The following is a 17449-nucleotide window of genomic DNA, read 5'->3' as shown; positions in this document are numbered from 1 at the left end:
CCGATCACAGTCAGAATTGAGGTATACTAAAAATATCACAAAATTGTGCTAGGCTATTGGTGTTTAGCATGCTTCAAATGTAAATGAATCTTGTGTTTAGACTTGGGTCCCACCCCCCAGGCAGTCTCGGCATCTGTACCAATCATCCTAGCGTTTGGGTTGATTTCACCCCTGTGTCGTATAGGGCACCTGTTGCTGCATAATGCGGTACCCAGTGACATGGTGCTGAAAACAACAGTAAGCAGATGTCATGTGTCATCTCGTCCTGTGTGGCAGCAACCAGAGGTTGAGTAGGCAGCTTGGGCTTAAGGCCTCTAGTGAGGTTGCCGGCAAGGTGTAAGGAAGGGGGCAGTCACAGAGCTCTGCTGCCCCGGGGGCCCTGCCCCTGCAGCTCCTACGGGACTGGGGCCTTGATGCTGTTGTCGAGGGGACCTCAGTCCTCTCCTCCATGGAGCTTTCCTTCCTCCCAGCACGGCAGCCTGCTTCCTGCACAGGATTCCGCAAGGGCAGAGGAGGCGGAGCCCCAGCGCACGGGAACTGCAGCTCCAGCGCTTGGTGGTCCAAGGCCACGGTGCATCCCGAGGGTCGCCGGGGAGGCAGTGCCGCAAGGGAAGCGTCTTGGCTCTGTGGATGAATCCCGCCAGAGAAAGGCAATGCGGACACTGATCTGTGGGCCATTCAGGCCGGCTGCGCCAGGGACATGGTGTCTCGAGAGTATGGAACAGAAGCCTGTAGGTAGATCTTAGCAGTATTGGAGGATGTTGTTGCTAGGGTTTTTGAGTTTTCATATTGTGAGCAACTCAATAAATGGAATGAAAGACAAAATTCTGACTGAATGCAAAAGCGTGCCATGCCTTGACCAATGATGAGTGTTCTGGGGTGTCTGAATCAATGATTTTGATTAAACCCCGTGACTCTGAGGTTCCAAGAACAGGCCAAGTGAATGCCTGTAATAGTAAAAGCAAAAGTTAGGAATATTCAGGATTTTGTTCATAGGCTAGTAAGTAAGGTTCACTATTATGTATAAATTAATAGATGAGTAATTAAATCAATATATAAATGAGTGAAGACAAGTTGAACCATATGTGACCTAATTGTGAAGAGTGTGTAATATATTCATATTGTTAGTGCAGTTCTGAAACAGTCCGTTCCAACACAAGCTGATTAATTGTGATGCCCGTTTGAATAGGGAGCACATTGAGACAATACTTAGAAATCTGTGTTTTTGCTTTGTACTGTGTAAGTGGTGCTGGTGGCTTATTTATGGACAATAAAGATGTCATGTACCTGACTATGTCTGGGTGTAATGAGCATAGGGGCACGTTTCTTTTGGATGACGTTCTGATTTCTAACGCACTTTTTATGTTCACAGATACTGCTGACCTTATCGGTGAATCTAAAGCTATGCCGACACTTGAGTTGTCTTCAAGAGGGCAGAGCAGCTTCTCAGCCCAGGCGCCGCTGACATTTTGGGCTGGCTAGCTCTTGTTGCGTGGAACTGTCCTGCACATTGTGGGGTGTTTAGTAAGTTCACTGGCCTCAACTTACTAGAGGCGACGCTGTGGCGGTCAGTCACCTTGACATTGGGAAGTGTGTGTAGGGGGCAGTTTTTCTCAGTTGAGAACATGGGGTAAGCACAGACCGTTGAAGTGTGCGTGCTGAGTGCGGTATGTGCAGTTCTCCCAACTGTACCTTACTGAGACAGGAGGAAGAGGGGGAGATGCCACAGGGATCGAACAGCTCTAGGCTCTTCCCACTTTGTCCAAGCTCCTAAGTATAGTTTATATTTCTAAAGACATGAATAAATGAACAGTGAGTATATATCATGGAAAATGCAATTTGTTTTGCATAAATATGAACTCTGCGGCTTCTCATTGTATTCATTTTCCGTGCGTTCTCTGCAGACCGCTCATCCAGATGAGGCCCACTGTCAGGGAGAAGGTGCTGCACTGTTGCAACGTTCGTAATTTTTGTAACAGTCATGTCTTGTTGTCGTGTTGGCTGCTATATTAATCAGGGAGTGATATGCCAGGTCAGTCTTTTGCCACTGATTAAAATATAGCACAAATCAGGATTTTTGAATAATTTAGCACAGCCTTGCAAATGTCCCTTGAAAGATTTAAATGTTGGCTGCTCTTTCTTAAATCTGCATTTCCCCACCCCCTGAGTGTACCACAGCTAATTTAATTATTCTCCATGCTGAAAATTAGAGCTGTTAATTCTGCAGGTTAGAAACAGGAGTGGAGCTAAAGAAATAGATGGCATTATTGTTCTTGGGGATTTTGTTCATGGAGGTTTTATGTCAGAAACAAAGGGGCACACATTCAGATTAAGTTGAATGAGTCCTAGATAGCATCCAGGGTAGGAATGCTTTGTGAATGAAAACAAAACCGTATGATTCAAATTCAACACATTTGAAACTTGTTAAAGGGAGCAAAAGTGCAAGGAATTTCAGAATCAAAGTCATTTCCTTTTGTTTCGGCACCACAGCTAATTTAGATTTCCGGTGACCTTGTCTGTTGCATCTCAAAAGCAGCTCACAAGAAGATGGTGGCACTTTTGAGGTTTCGTTGATGGGGTAAGGTTTTGTTGTTGTTGCTGTTCATTATCACTTCATTGCGCTCTGTTTACATGATAAATCACGTGTCCTGGGACAGGCAGCTGCGAGGAGATTAATAAGCCATGTGTGGGACATAACAGTTCGCTGTGGAGACATAGCAGAGTGGAAGTGGCACAGCCGGGACTTGAACTGGCTTCTGTTACAAGGAATATGCATTTAAGTTCCTTGCATGTCACTCCCCGAATTGGGAACTCTTTCTTCTCGTGCTGAGTAATATTCCATTGACCAAACGGACCTTAGTGTACTGTTTTATCACTGGGATGACACCTCGGTACTTTAAATGCTGAGTGTGGGATCTTGTCTTGACCTGAGGGGCTGCTGTGTTGTGTGGCAGGAAGAAGTGGCCAGAGTGTTCTGTCGTGTCTGTCCACGTGGCAGCAGGCAGTGACGGTCCCAGTGCTCCATGGCTTCCCTAGCATTTGGGGCTGGCAGTATAGTGAATTTTGATCATTTTACTTTAAAATTTGCATTTCCCTTATGCGGTGTTACTTGGAGACCTTCACATGTGTCATGGTCACTTACGTGCCTCTTGTTTTCTTCATGTTGAATTGCAAGACTAGTTAGTGTATGTTATGAGTTCTTTATGACATGGATCATTTCCTAACACCACACTTTTCGTCTCTTGTTTTTTGTGTTTTCTTAAGTCTTGTTATGTTGTCTTGGACTGTTTTCTTAAGATTCATGTATGTTTATTGGGCAGGCAGATTTCCAGAGAGAAGGAAAGCCAGATCTTCTGTCTGCTGATAATGTCAGCTGGAAGTGGACAGTAGCTCTCTCTCCTGAGGTTGTACGAGGCTGGGTTCGTGGTGTGCTGCGGTGATGAGGTGCTGTGGGACACGATGTATGTTTACCAATTCTGCCTGACTTGGGTCGATCTAAAGGCCATCTGCCACCTGCACGAGGGGCGCTTGCATAGCAGGTCTTCTTAACTAGTTACACATCTTTTTATTAGCTGGTAGGCTTAATAGTGGCTATTACATCGTTTAGAAATAAGCTAGTGTGCTGGTTAAATGGTGGAAAAATGTATTTGTGTTGATCCCCATAACTGCTTGCCCCCCTTCCCCAGAGTGGCCACAGGCTGTCTCTTTGTTACTTATTTCCTAAGAAAGCAACTCTAGGCGGTTAGCTCCACAGTTCTTACACAGGAGCAGTGGACGTGACCCCTCACATCTGCACGTCCACCATGGGGTGCTTTGTTCCTGCGTGTTTAGTGATATTTCGAAGGAATTCACAGCTACAAAAGAAAGACAAACCACCAAGAATGCACCAGTGATCAGAATGTATTATGAATGAAAAAACAGGTTTCGCTTAATTTGACACAACTGGGGTGACTGATATTAAGCCCTCCGTGTTTTTGGTTTTTTAGTCACTTAGCTTTAGATCCACAGTTTGGCACGTGTGTTCGTTGCTGCTGATGCCTTGTGTAGCAACACAGGAGAACACCATGTAAGATGCTGTGAGTATTTGAAGGTGGTCACTTCACTTCTCATGGCATCTTTAAAATACAGGCAGGTTGAGTATGGGAAAGCAGCATGGTGACTGTGGCCTTGGTGGGAAGCTCCGATGCTGGTGGATGGAACGTGTTCTCAGAGGACCCCAGAGCTAGCTGTCGCATCTGGAGGGGAGAGCCAGTGATGAGGAAATGTTCTTCCCAGAATTTTGTGATTGTGTTGTCATTCGTGAACATAAAGGATGAGAAAAGTGCTTGGACCAATGATGAGTACCATGGGGTATCTGAAATCAGGATATTTTGATTAAACCCATAGACAACTCTGAGGTCCATTACCAGGAGACCCCCAAATTCTTCCTGTATTGGAGACCAAGTTCAGAGTACCTCACCCTGGGCCTGTAAGGACATGTGCTTTCGCTATAAAATAAACCCATAGATTTATGAGGGGAAAGGGAAATTGTTTAATCATTTAGGATTGGAATGAAAAGTGGATTTGTATTCAAGTGTGTCTGGGAATGGTCAGTGACTTGTTCCCTTCTCGTACCCCTCCCCTCGCAGAGGTCAGACCACACCTCACTGCGAGCCGGGCAGAGGCTGGAGCAGAGGCCGTGCTGAGAAGCGGGCGCATTGCCTCGCCATCCTGCAGTGAAGGAAGTGCAGGGAAGGCAGCCTGTGGCTGTGAGGCTGAGGGCCGTGGCCAGTGTCCCGTGTGGGGCGCCAAGATCACAGACCCTCCTGTGGTCGTGCAGGATTGCAGGTTTCCACTGGGATCTAAACAGTCAGCAAACCGTGGACTGATTAGGAACAAATGTTATGATATGAGACTGTCGTTGCATGTTTCGTTGGGTTTGTTTTGTTTTTCTTTTTTCCCCTGAGACAGATATTCTAAGAAAAACTCTAGGTTTTTTGAATGTTTTGGGAAGAGCTATGAAAACCTTTCCAAGTTGCAATCATTTGTTTCTTTAGAAAAACAGGACTTTTTCTTTTCCTTTTTTTCCCTTTCTTCCTTTCTTCTCCCTAGAATGTCAGTGACACAGCTGGTCTGGCTGCTGTCTCTGGACTCAGGGACACTGTGAGTGCAGTGTGTCTGCGTCTCGGTGGCTCTTCTGGGCTCAGCTTCCTTCCTGCAGCTATTCAGCCACACAAGGGGCATGAAGTAAGACACAGAATGAAGAAGTGTAAATTGTGGCCGTGGCATTTGTGAAGCCATTCAGCCTCCTGTTGCCTTGCTGCCCGCCAGTGGGTGGTTAGCTCTCTGAAGCGAGATGTCTGCTTTTTCCATAAGTTGCTACTTTGCTAGGCCCATGGCTGTGAATGAATCCAGATTTAATAAATAGACACATGACAGAGAGAGGAGCAAGTGGGCCTTACCCAGCAAAGGGACAGACTGGGACGGGGCTGCTCCTGGCTGCTCCTTAGCCACACACCAGAGGTTCCTTGCGTGAACAACTGCAGGTTCCACTGAGGCGGTCTGTTGTAGGTTTGGTGTCGTTCAAGGGTGCTGGTGTTACTGACTGTGAATCCATCTCTTCACAAGGTACCAAGAGTGCAGGTCTAGAAGGCGGTGCCTGGGTCAGTGGTGTGCATGGGTGTGCAGTCTGATCCCTTGGTTCAGCCTTCTCTACCTTTGAGATCCATGCCGAGCGAGCCAGATGGAACCCTCTGTAGAAGTGAACTCGCATTTGCTATGTTAAGGAACTTCACTAAACTTAATCTTGGCCTTTTGTTGTTCGGAGACAGGGAGTGAATGATTGCCTGGTGTTGAAGTGGGGAGATCCTTCCCTAGAATAGGGTAAGCAATCCTACCAGGGGAACAGTGAACAGAATGCAATAAAGCAGGTGTTATTTTTACTAATTCTTGCAGTATAACAACTTTAGTTACGAATCTAAAGTAAAATGAGGAAGCAGAATCCAACCTTTCATTTTGAATAGGGGACCTGTTGGTATCTGCTAAGAAATAATTCTTTGCTTTGTAGTTCACTGTTATTTTTCTTATTAAGAAAAGGGAAAGTGTGTGCATTAGTCAATACTTTGTTATTTAATCAATCATTTCATCAGTGTGTATGTGTACAGATGTTTGTTATTGCTACAGATGTCATTCTTGGGCTAGGTAGTGCGCCACAGAGTGCTGAAGATATTATTTAAGACTGAAAGTTAATGCAGAACTCATAAAAGTCTGCGATTGTGAGCCAACGCTTGCTGTAATGGGAGCCAGTTCTGCTCGACTGGCCCCCATCAGCACAGTTCAATCTGTCCCTCCCTCTGCTTTTCTCTCACCAGCACATCCACAGGGCAGATGACCCAATTGTTCCACAACCAGTTATCTTGATTAATGAGCACAGAAACTAACAGAAGTAAGTCCTTTAGCTCACGTTCTCCCTTGGTTTGTTTGTTCATGGGTGTTAGTTGAAGGGTTTCAAAGGAGCAAATTCTCCATGCATAAACTAAATAAAGTGCTGCAAGTGCAGGCCAGTAATGGAAATGTGTGATGAACCGCAAAGTGTTGACTGTAAATTAATACAGCTGGGCTGATTTTAAAGAGAGATGGAAGCTATTTGATTCGTTGTCAGAAGAGTTCACTGTTTCTCGCTGATTGCAGCATTCCCATGTGAGCAGAGGCCTTGACTGGGCTCTCTTGTGGGGAAGCTGATAGGAGCGAGGAAGAGTCAGTGAGTTCTGTAGAGGTGGCAGAAGGTGGCAGCTGTGACAGTAAAGGGACCCGTTGGGGAGCAGTGCTGGCATTGACTCCCCACCTGGGCTCCTGTGACTGCCGTCAGCGTAGCTTGGTTCGCTCAAGATCCCTACCTCTTGTGATGTTTTTGGAGGGATTCTGTGATTTATTTGAGCATCTCTAAATTAATCAGTAAATGAGTAAAACAATCCCAGGATGGATCAATGGAAAGTGTGCTGGGGTTTGTAACACGAGAATTTTGTTGCCGGCCATCTGCAATGCTGAGGTGCATTCCAGAAGGGCTGCTCGACTCTGTCTTTGTGGGGCGACAGGAGTCACATGTCATGGTCGTATCAGACCACCAGCAGTCACGATAATCAGTGAGAGCATGTGCTGGCTTTCATTTGGATCTTTATGCAAATACTTTGACTAAATCGGTGGTTAAGGCTCTGCCATCTTGGTAAGGAGCACATGACCACCGCTCTATTCCAGGTTGAGGCCATGTGCCAATTGACCATTTTATTGAGGAAAAAAAAATTCGTTTGCATAAATAAATAGTTGATGAAATAATTGAGAGAGCATGAGCAATGTTGAAACATTCCTGCAACCACACCTATTACTAATGCATATTGTGTTTGCTATTTTTGTTTAACAAACGAATACCAAACGAGGGTTTGCTCATTTAGTAAGAGCAGGTGTAAAGATTATTCAGGTAATTCTCCTTGGAGATGGTGTCACTTACTCTCAAATATCCTGAAGTACAATGATTATTATTTTTTCCTCAAAGATTTATTTTTTTTTTACTGGAAAGTTAGATCCATTGAGAGAAGGAGAGACAGAAAGATCCTTCCTCCACTAGCTCATTCCCCAACTGGCTGCAACTGCCGGAGCTGAGTCAATCTGAAGCCAGGAGCCTCCTCGGGGTCTCCTGTGTGGAAGTACCACGCTTCTGGCCATCCTCCACTGCCCTCCCAGTCCGCAAGCAGGCAGCCAGAAGGCAAGTAGAGTAACCAGGATACAAACAGGCGCCGGGATCCTGGAGCATGCAAGGTGAGAACTTTAGCCACTAGGCTGTTGCACCAAAGTAGAATTACAAATGAAAAAAATTCATAAACTGTTTTCAATCATCTTTTAAAATTTCAGCAAACAATGAAGCAGTGGAAATCCTACGTTTGGTATAAACCTAATTATTGGTCATGTTGTATGTAACTAATTTCCTTAGGAACACCAAGCTTTGTAGGCCTTTCAACTTGTGCCTACAGGTGGTTACCATATTAGTGTTTCTGTTCTGTTTCGGTGGGTTTTGAAACTTTTCAAACTTTTATTCTGTAAGTGATTTAAAAAATCAGTTATTGAGTTGAGTACTGAGTATCTCAAGTAGGCTCATTCCTGGACCACCGTCGGGGTTGGACCACAAATCGAATTTCTTGTGCATCTGATTTGGTCCCAAATGTAACCAAATGATGCTCTTGCTCTCACTTATGTGGGTGGCAAGTAGAGACAGATTTTCCTAATAATTTTAATCATCTTCTCTTGTTTTTACTGCTTGACTTTCTATGTTATTTAAATAAAAAAATACGTCAGTTAATAAATATAAAGTGTTGTTCTCGCTTCCAAAATTACGTAACTTTATAAATATCAAGTGCTTTCTCTTCCTAAGTGTACATGTGAGGCCATGAACTAAGGCTTAGGATTAATTGATTACCATGCAGCCAGGGTTCATTTAGAGCAATTCAGTGAAAATTGTTAAATTTTTGTAAAAGTTTTGCTCTTTACTCCCCAGAATGAACCCATTTCACCTGATTCACTGGCTCCCCTCCCAGGAGGCTCTGGGAGACGTTGTGTCCACCTAAGCCCTGCTCGGAGCTCATGTGCTTGCCTGGGGCTTGGGTCAAGCCTGTGTAGTGAGTTACTGCAAAGGGATGTGTAACTGTGTTCATAAACAGTACCCAACTGGTCATGCATTGACCAATGTTGACAATATGGTATGAGTTAGGGTTTGTTATGACTCTAATTTAGCACAACTGGATTCATTAGGACAAACAGATGAGATTCATTTCTGTTAGTTGCAAATCTTTTGGGTGAGCCAGTTCGTTTTTATACCCCAGTGGACTGAAACACTTTTTTGTTGATAGTGTTATAGACTGTGGGCCTGTCAGGGGAGAAAAAAGAAACGGAGACCCCTCTGCCTTTTCTTCCACAGCAGTCAAGGTGGTGGTCCATTGCATCATCTATGAAATGTAAATGTTAAATGAATGAGGCCCAAGCATGGTGCAGTGTCTAACAGGTGGCAACACTGTGCAAAGAAATGGATTAATTCACGATTCGTACTGGCGAGGTGCATGGTGGCCATCTGGGCCTCTGCTGTCAGGGCTATGGCCTCTCACACCTTTTGACATTTTCAAGGATTGTTTTTCACTCTAAGTCATACGCAGTGAGTCAAGAAGTGAGCACAGAAAGCAAGTCTGGATCTGTGATGAGTGTGCGTGGGGCATCTGAATCAAGCATTCTGATTAAACCCCGTCTTTGACTCTGAGGTCCAGCAAACGTGTGGGAAATGTGCCCGCAGTGGAATTGCTCCGCAGCATGCTTGGGATCTTTTGTTGATGCTGGGTGTAGAGTAATGTCATGCAGGAAGAAAGAAAATGTAAGTAATGACAAATATGAAGGGAGCTAATGAATCCAGAGTGATGACTAATACATTTGTGAACTTTTTGAGTTCAAATAAAGCAGATTGAGGCTGCCAGCCCTTTGAGAGCCCATGGACAGAGACGCAATAACTGTTGTCTCTTTGTGACAAGCTGCTTGTGGCACGTCTCGCCTAAAAAGTTCATTGTTTGTTTGTCTATTTGTTTATTCTGACAACAGGAGGATCAGAGACAAATGCACAGGCATGGAAACACACGCAGACCAGGCAGGTACAGGTTTCCTATCTAGTGACTCAGCAGGTGCTCAGCGCAGCCAGGCCTGGGCCACACGGAGTCAGGAGCTGGGCTGTTGGTGTCCCACACAGATGGCAGGGAATCAGTGACTGTCAGCCAGGAGTACTAGCAGGAAGCTGGAATAGAAACAGAGCCAGGCCTTCATCTCAGGCGCTCTGATTTCAGATGTGGGTGTCTCAAGTAGTGGCTTTCTTGTTGCTCCACACACCTGCCCAGCACGTTTTGTCTTCAGAAAGACCTCCACAATTAGCATGAGATGATGCACTTAGTATAGTAAGCAGTGGCTCCTAGGATATTCAATAATATAAACATCATCCTACATGTAACATTGAAAATGTGAACATAGTAGTTATAAATCCTCACAGACTTGGTGATGTTTTATTCAAAAAGAAAAGTGGCTGTGGAGGCTGGAGTTGAGCTGATTTTGGAGCCAGGAGCTTCTTCCAGGTCTCCCACGCGGGTGCAGAGTCCCAAAGGGTCTGGGCCGTGCTCTACTGCTTTCCCATAGAGCTGGAAGGGAAGTTGAGCAGCTGGGACGTAAACTGGCGCTCATATGGTTCCTGGCACGTGCAAGGTGAATACTTTAGCCACTAGGTTACCACACCAGCCCCCACTCCATCTCAGTTTTGTCTCCTTGCTAATGTGCCAGGAAAGGCAGCTAAGAATGGCCCGTGTACCCATGCACTCACGTGAGAGTCCTGGGTGGTTTCAGGAGTCCTGACTTCAGCCCAGCCCAGTTCTGGTTGTTGAGCCATTTGAGGAGTAAACCAGTGGAGGACAGTTTTTTCTCATTCTCTCTGTCCTTTTCTCTCCCATACTCTGTTGTTCAAATAAATAAATACATTCATATACAAGTATATGAAGAAATTGATTAAAAATCAAATTTAGTTTCTTAGGCAAACTGGCCACTTCTGTAGCGCTTGTGGACGATGGTTACCATGTTGGACAATGCAGGGAATGGCCGTTCACGCACAAAGGTCTGTTCGTGAACACAGGCCCAATACAGAGATTGGCAAGCACCTGTATTTAGTTTCAGGTAACAGGTGGCTCTACAATTTGGTTTTCCTTAGAAAATATAGGAGATAATGAAATTATTCTGAGAATGATTAAGGAAATGAATCAGTAAGTATGTGAGTTAAAATTCAGTGTGACTCCATTGGCCAGATTGTGTCATAAGAGAAAAATTTAAATGCATCTCATTTGTAAAAGTTTTCTCCATTAAAAAACCATCTGGTTTTATGCAATTTGGTGGGGGTGTCTAGAAAGATATTAATCATGGTCTTTGAGGAGTTGATTCAAACCTTTTCCCTATTTTACATCATACTAAAAGCTGAATAATAGATAAAAAGATACTACCCTACAATTGATGATAATGTGATAAAAAGCAACGCCTATGATGGTGCTGGTGGTGTAGGGCTAACTGCTCTTTGAAACCCATTAAAACGTTTCCCTTTTTATTCTTTTGAAAGTCTTCTTGTTCCCCGTGGGTGTGCATGCCACATTGGCATCTGTTGCTCACACTCAGGGAAGATCTCAGCTTCTGTTTCTGTGGGCAAGGAGCCATGTTGGTCGCCATGAACCTGCTCTGTTCATGTCTGGTAACTGGAATACGGAAGTGATGGCTCTGCAGGCACATGTTAACAGGAACACCAAGCGTGTACCCAGAGTGGTAACGTGTCATGGGCCAAGTGTGTACCCAAACTGGTAACGTCTCATGGATCAAGAAGTTGGGATAGCTCCTTCTCGCTCCTCCATGGTCCATTTATAAAAAAGACAGGAGGTATTTTGTGAATTTTCACAACTATTAGCTCTTCCATATTATTTCTGTGCCAAAGCTGAATTTTGCATTTCCATTTGGGTCAAGTTCCAGGGTGTTGCCTGCTAAGGGGAAGCTCTTAGATGTGCTGGTGCTCTAGCTGTGGGGTGTCTCTGTGGATTTTGATTGCTGATTATACTATCTGTTGAGTCAGCTGAACGCAATCCACGCAGTCTGGTTGTCAGCTGCGTATCCTGCTTGTGATGACATGAGCCTGAGCAATGCGGGGACAGAGTGTAGGACGTCCTTCCTGGGAGTTTGTGATTCCCAGGGGGAAGAAAGGTATCAAGACGCGAAGGATCTGCGTGCCAGCCCTGGACCAATGCTGAGACTTGATTAAAGCCATCTGGAACTCTGAGGTCCATTTTAGAAAGTGGCCTTGCTTTTCTCTGTATTAAATGGATTTATGGTAGAAAACCAGAGTAGTCTTGAATCTTGAACATGAATGTTCACAGTTCATAAACTGAATTTTTGTAGTAACTCATTCAGATGTATCCCAAAAACTGAGTGGCCTAGTGGGGCAGTAGGGAGTGAGACGTGGGTTATCATAGAGGTGTCCATGGTATCACATCTCAAGGATGGATGCTGGGAGTTCTGCTACTGCTTTCCAGAAACAATAGATAATCATTGTTCTGTGTGTGTGGTTGCATGAGTATTCCACCAGAAAAGGGAAAACAATACTAGAAGAATGAGAATAGCTCAATTTAAAGATCTGATTAAAAAAAAAAAAGACTGCCATTCCAACTGTTTACTGAGTTGTGCTGGAAAAAGGGGAGAACTTGTGGTTTGAAGTCTGTGAGTGGCGGAAAGGCCACATGGAGACGTGGCCAGCCTCTTCTGAAGTCTTCCTTGACCTTCACCTCTGCCCCTGGTTAGTCTGAGCTGTTCTGTGTGAATGAAGCGTACCAACACTACACTAAATGTTTTCAAGTGGGCCAAGTGCAGCCAAGGTTTCAGCAGGAGGGTTCATTTCTGTGCATGCTATCCATGCTATCTTCCCAGCTTGGGGGCTGTGGAGCCTGCAATATGAAATCGTCTCTGCTCTGGGTTGTGTGTGTGCATCTGTGTAAGTGATGGATGCTGAGATGTTGCTGGAATCATTTCACATAAGAATAAACAGACCAACAGTGAGAAGACGAGGCTTGAGCCGACTTGATGATTACTCTAACACCACACAACTGAAGTTCTTTTTAAAATCAGTCCAAATCTACACTTCCCTTTCTTTTGGAAATTGGTATTTGATTCCACAGAATGAAGACTGACTGTCTGAATTGGTCTCTTATTGTTGCCTTTGTGGGCAAGGCTAACAGAAATCATAGTGAAAACACTTGGGCAAAATTTGTCTCTAGTTTTCATTGAATTATTTAAATTAAGCCATAAGTAGAATAATGATGCCAGTGTGCTTTGGAACAGATTTTGGTTAATTCAATTAAGTGCAGTTGTGGTTAAAAATAAGACAGAAGATATTATATTGATTTTATGAGTGTATTAATAATTCATCCTGTTTTTCTACTTCATTTAACTTAGTGTTTATTCAGTAATGAAATCTATCCTTGGACCATTCAATTCTCTGTCCCTATGCACACGGGGCTACTTTTGCTTAAAATCGCAAAATGCCAATGCGTTTTGAGTTCAGTTTGTATTCAGTTTCTCGGCTACAGTATTCACATTTCCAGTGCTCTGTGGCTGTGGGCAGTGGGGGTCTGTGGTGTACAGATGAGGTGTGCTGGCTGTGTCTGCACCAGCACGTCAGGTCCTGGCGGACAGTGCCTCCTGGAGGGCGGACAGTGGCCAAAAAGGCTTGCTGTAGCACAGCTGGGAAGCCTGGGAGGAGTGGGAACTGACCCTGCTGGCCTCACTGAGGCACAGTCCAGAGGGCATTCGCCCCCTGGGAAAAGATGCAGTCTACTGAAGAAATAAAAGAAGAAAAAACAACTTAGAAACAGGTGCTACTTATATTCAAAGATACTGTCCTTGCCTTTTTTAAAAAAATTATAGTTATTGATCTTATTACTGCTGGTGATGCAATGAACAGATCAATAAACAAAGGTACAAAAGATGAAAAAGATTGCTTATCTTGGATCAATGATGAGTACCCTGGGGTGTTTGATCAAGGATTTTGATTAAACCCTCTAACTCTGAGGTCCACTAACAAAAGATCCCTATTTATCATCTCAGTGGGAAATGAGCTTCTACCCGGAGCTAAAAGTAATCAGGGTTTCGTTTTTCAGCTTCTGAATATAGATTATGTTATTTTTCAGTAAAACAGTGCGCGAATAAATCAAGGAACATATAAATGAATAAAGACAAAATGGGCTATTCATGGTCCAAATATAAGAGTCTGTAATGCAATAAAAACCATTACTGATGTATTTCTGGAGCCCCGAGTTCCAGTAAAATAGATAGATCAAAGCTGACCCTCTTGGGTGAGAAGCCTTTAGATAATTGAATGTTAAGGACCACATTATTTTTCTGGGTTAGGTTGCTAGGTTTTTGTTTTGTTTTAATTAAGTAAATGGTGAAATATTAATTTAAATTAATTATTGATTAAACTAACTAATCTAGAGAGTGCTCACTTGTGGAATCTGTGTGGAGATATTTCAGGTGTGTAGTTTGGAGTTCTCCCATATTCCTTACTCTATTTAAACTCAACTACTTAGTTTAGTAATAATTAAAATATTTTGGTAGCTTTTCCACATGAAAAAAGGACACAGACAAGCATTCATATTGCCCCGTTTCTGCGGAGTTCACAGATATAATGGTGTTATTATACCTGTGAACAACAGGATCTGTTATTGTTTCAATGAGTTGAGCAGAAAGCAAAGCACAGTTCCGGAGATGAGAGAGTGACTGCCGGAGCCCTGAGGAACTGTTCTCACATGAACAAGGGAGCCCGGCCCCTTTACATCTTTGCGGTGGCAAATACGGGTATAGATCTGCGTTGGCTCTTCGTTGTGTCTGTGATTTCCTTAGGACATGGGCCTGTTGGCAGTGACATCCCTTCCCTGAATACCTGTGAGCATGCATGGTTGCCAAGAGCTTGCCTACCCTTAGGCTGTGATGAATCTGATTGCTGTCATAAGCTTCATTGGGAAGCAGGAGTTTGCCTTGACCTTGCAGGGGAGGGAGTGTTTAAGCACACAGAAATGTGTAGTAGTAGCATTCTCAGTGTTTGTTCATCATGGTCGTTAAATGTCAAACGTGAGTGAATCAATAGATAATGTCATTCATAGTTTCCTTATTGGCGACCATCAAGGCTTATTCCTAATAATTTTTTATTAATTTGGTCCCAATTAAAAAACCCCAATCTAGGCTATCTATGTATGTAACCATTGATCCAGCTAACCTCCCTATTCTTCTCTTTGCTCCATGCTCCACAGAGTGGAGATACGATGATTCAGTCATTCTCTAATGAAGGTCTTGATTATTGTTCTTTTGAGTAATGAGTGTAGAAACCCATGTAAGTAACAAAGTAATTGCTTCTTGTTCGGTGGTTTGTCTCGGGTGTTAACTCTGTTATTGAAAATAAATAAATAGCCAGACACAAAGGTAAAATGAATCAAAGCCATTTCAGAGTAATTTGGTACATCTGTGGTCAATTAAGGTGATAAAAGCAAGACCATCTTTTTAATTTCCACAGTTAATTACTCAGTTGATTAATATAGAAATTAACCATTTTTATTTTGAGGTCACCTGATTTAAATCTTCCTGTTTCATGAAGACATAGTTCAGCCACCTTTCAAGATGCGAGAAGTTGTCCTTAGTTAAGTGTCTTGCACAGTGGTTGGTCATAGAGTTTACTGTCGTATCTTTCAAATATAGACCACTTGTCCTTGGCTCCAACCTCATCATGCCTGATGTCAGATCAACTCTTGGAACGCATTTAATGTTGCATTTCTGTGAATATCCCCTGGCTCTGGTAGCTGTGTCACTAGAGCTCTAGGTCCCGGGTCCAGACTAATGACTTGACCCCAGGAGAGTTTAATTCCAAGATTATTTCAGCTGACTTCAGGGTCTGGTCATTTGTGAACTGGAGTGATTGTCCTAAAAGGTTACTGTCAGTGGTGCTCACGCAGGTCAGATTCTGAGGCTAAAAACACAGGACTTCTTCTGTGCCTGGGAAGGAAACATGTGCATGGCGGTCAAACCCCATCATGATCTTCTGGGAGAGGAGCGTTGGAAGTATAGACCCTGTTAAGCCTGGAAGATGCAGGAAGGGATAAAGTCACATAAAGAGAGGCAAGACTTGACCTGTTAAGAGGATGGGCAGGGAGTGTGGTTCATTTTCTGACCCACAAAAAAGGCTTTTGCACAAAGGGGACCATCTTCTTCCTCTGTGAAATGTGGATGCATGTGGGGGTGCTACGCGTTCTGTTGTAGTTCTTGTTGGATTGAGGAAATGGGAGATGTCTGCTCACAAGGCACAGTGCTGGGTTTGTGTTTGATATAAACCCAGGGTTATGATGATTCCAAATCTACATCCATTACATCCCGTTGCCATGTGAGAAATGAGCCTGTAGACAAATATTGTAGTGTTCACAGATATTTTAGCATTTTGGTGGATATTGATAGCATTGCGGCTGTATCGGTGCTTGAATCAATGTAGTAATGAAAGATTGCTTGCATCTTTTATGGAAGTGTGTAGTGAAACAACCAATTTCCTTAAAATTGTTGTGACTCATTGATGCTCATTAGCATGTCGCCTCTTTGGATATAAAGAGATTTTTGTAACAGTCCATGTGTTTTTTCCAGTTATAGTGTGAATTGGAAACTTTTCATTTTTTTTTTTAACAAAAAGGAATAGGAAGAGGCTGTTAGTTAAGTAAGTAGTCAAAGATTAACCCTGTACCTAAACAAACAGGTCACATATGGAGCCAGGGAGGTGTGGGTTTAGAAGCAGAAAAGTGCTTTGTCCTGTTTGATGTATGTGCTGCCTTGAACCAGAACAAACAACCAGGTCTGCCCACCTGCACACTCCGGAGGCAAGATGCACTCTCGCGTTAGTTCTAAGTTGGTGCTTTGTTTGTTTTGTTGATTTTTTCTTAGATAAGTGAATTGATGACTAAATGAATCCATGAGAAAATACACACACAAGTTGATATAGATTCAGATGTGTAGAAAGTTACACAAACATTAACCAGGAAGGTCATGGACCATCGATGTGACCTTGTTAGGAAATGTCATTTACATTGATTCTGTTTAAATGCTGAACAATCAAAAGTTCTCACAGTACACAGAGCTCCTTTTCTTGCCTTGCAGGTTGGCATTCATTAAAGGTTAACTTGGTGCCACTCAAAAAAAGCCGCTCACAAGTCAAGGATTTTAATTAATGCCGCAACATCTGTCATCTAGCACAAGTGGAGTTGTCCTTTCCCGCGTCTCTTACAGACTCCACAGATGGGCTGCATGGCGTCTGTGTGCACAGTGCTCCCTGGGTGACCTTCCTCGGGCTTTCCTGCTTGGAAATGCTCTGCCTCCACTGAGCATTAATTGTGATTCTGAAGTCTCACGGTGGTGATCTTGTTATTAGAGCTGAGTTACTGAATTTTGACCTTTTATTATAGAGAGATCAATCACAGAACAAAAAAATGAGTAAACAAAAAAATAAATGGAGCGTTTCAAAATATGAATATACGTGGTGAGGCAACAAATAATATAAACACTAACATCTTAAAAACATGTGGATCAAGGATCTGATCACAGTCTAAGGACTTTAAGGACAATGTTTGTAAGTCAAGGTCAGTATTGTTCCATGTCAGATCAAGTTTGTGTTTTTAATTTTATTAGGAAGATAATTTATTAGTATTACTACAGATTAATTAGTAAATTGCCAATATGAAAGGGTAACATAAAGCCTTTTGAAAGAAAGATTGATTTCTTATCAGCTTCCTCTGTCTTCTTTAGAATGAACTTGCTCTTTGTGTTTTTTCTGAGCCACAACCATGGAGTC

At 43.3% G+C, this 17449-nt stretch overlaps 3 non-coding genes and 1 pseudogene across 3 annotated transcripts; all 4 read left to right on the top strand.

Annotated features, from left to right (window-relative positions):
- Positions 1–855: 855 nt before the first annotated feature.
- On the top strand, positions 856–927 carry LOC121153286. Its single transcript, XR_005883371.1, has one exon. It is a non-coding gene; the product is annotated as a small nucleolar RNA SNORD113/SNORD114 family (small nucleolar RNA).
- Positions 928–4326: 3399 nt separating this feature from the next.
- Positions 4327–4403, top strand: LOC121153284. The gene has a single exon (XR_005883370.1). It is a non-coding gene; the product is annotated as a small nucleolar RNA SNORD113/SNORD114 family (small nucleolar RNA).
- A 4804-nt stretch (positions 4404–9207) lies between these two features.
- LOC121153277 lies at positions 9208–9284 on the top strand. The gene has a single exon (XR_005883365.1). It is a non-coding gene; the product is annotated as a small nucleolar RNA SNORD113/SNORD114 family (small nucleolar RNA).
- Positions 9285–13577: 4293 nt separating this feature from the next.
- Positions 13578–13648, top strand: LOC121153283 (annotated as a pseudogene).
- Positions 13649–17449: the final 3801 nt, after the last annotated feature.

Source organism: Ochotona curzoniae, unplaced genomic scaffold (genome assembly GCF_017591425.1).
Source record: "Ochotona curzoniae isolate NIBS_2020 unplaced genomic scaffold, NIBS_Ocur_1.0 contig_2688, whole genome shotgun sequence".
NCBI classification, from domain to species: Eukaryota; Metazoa; Chordata; class Mammalia; order Lagomorpha; family Ochotonidae; genus Ochotona; species Ochotona curzoniae.
This window is presented reverse-complemented; position numbering and strand designations above follow the sequence as displayed.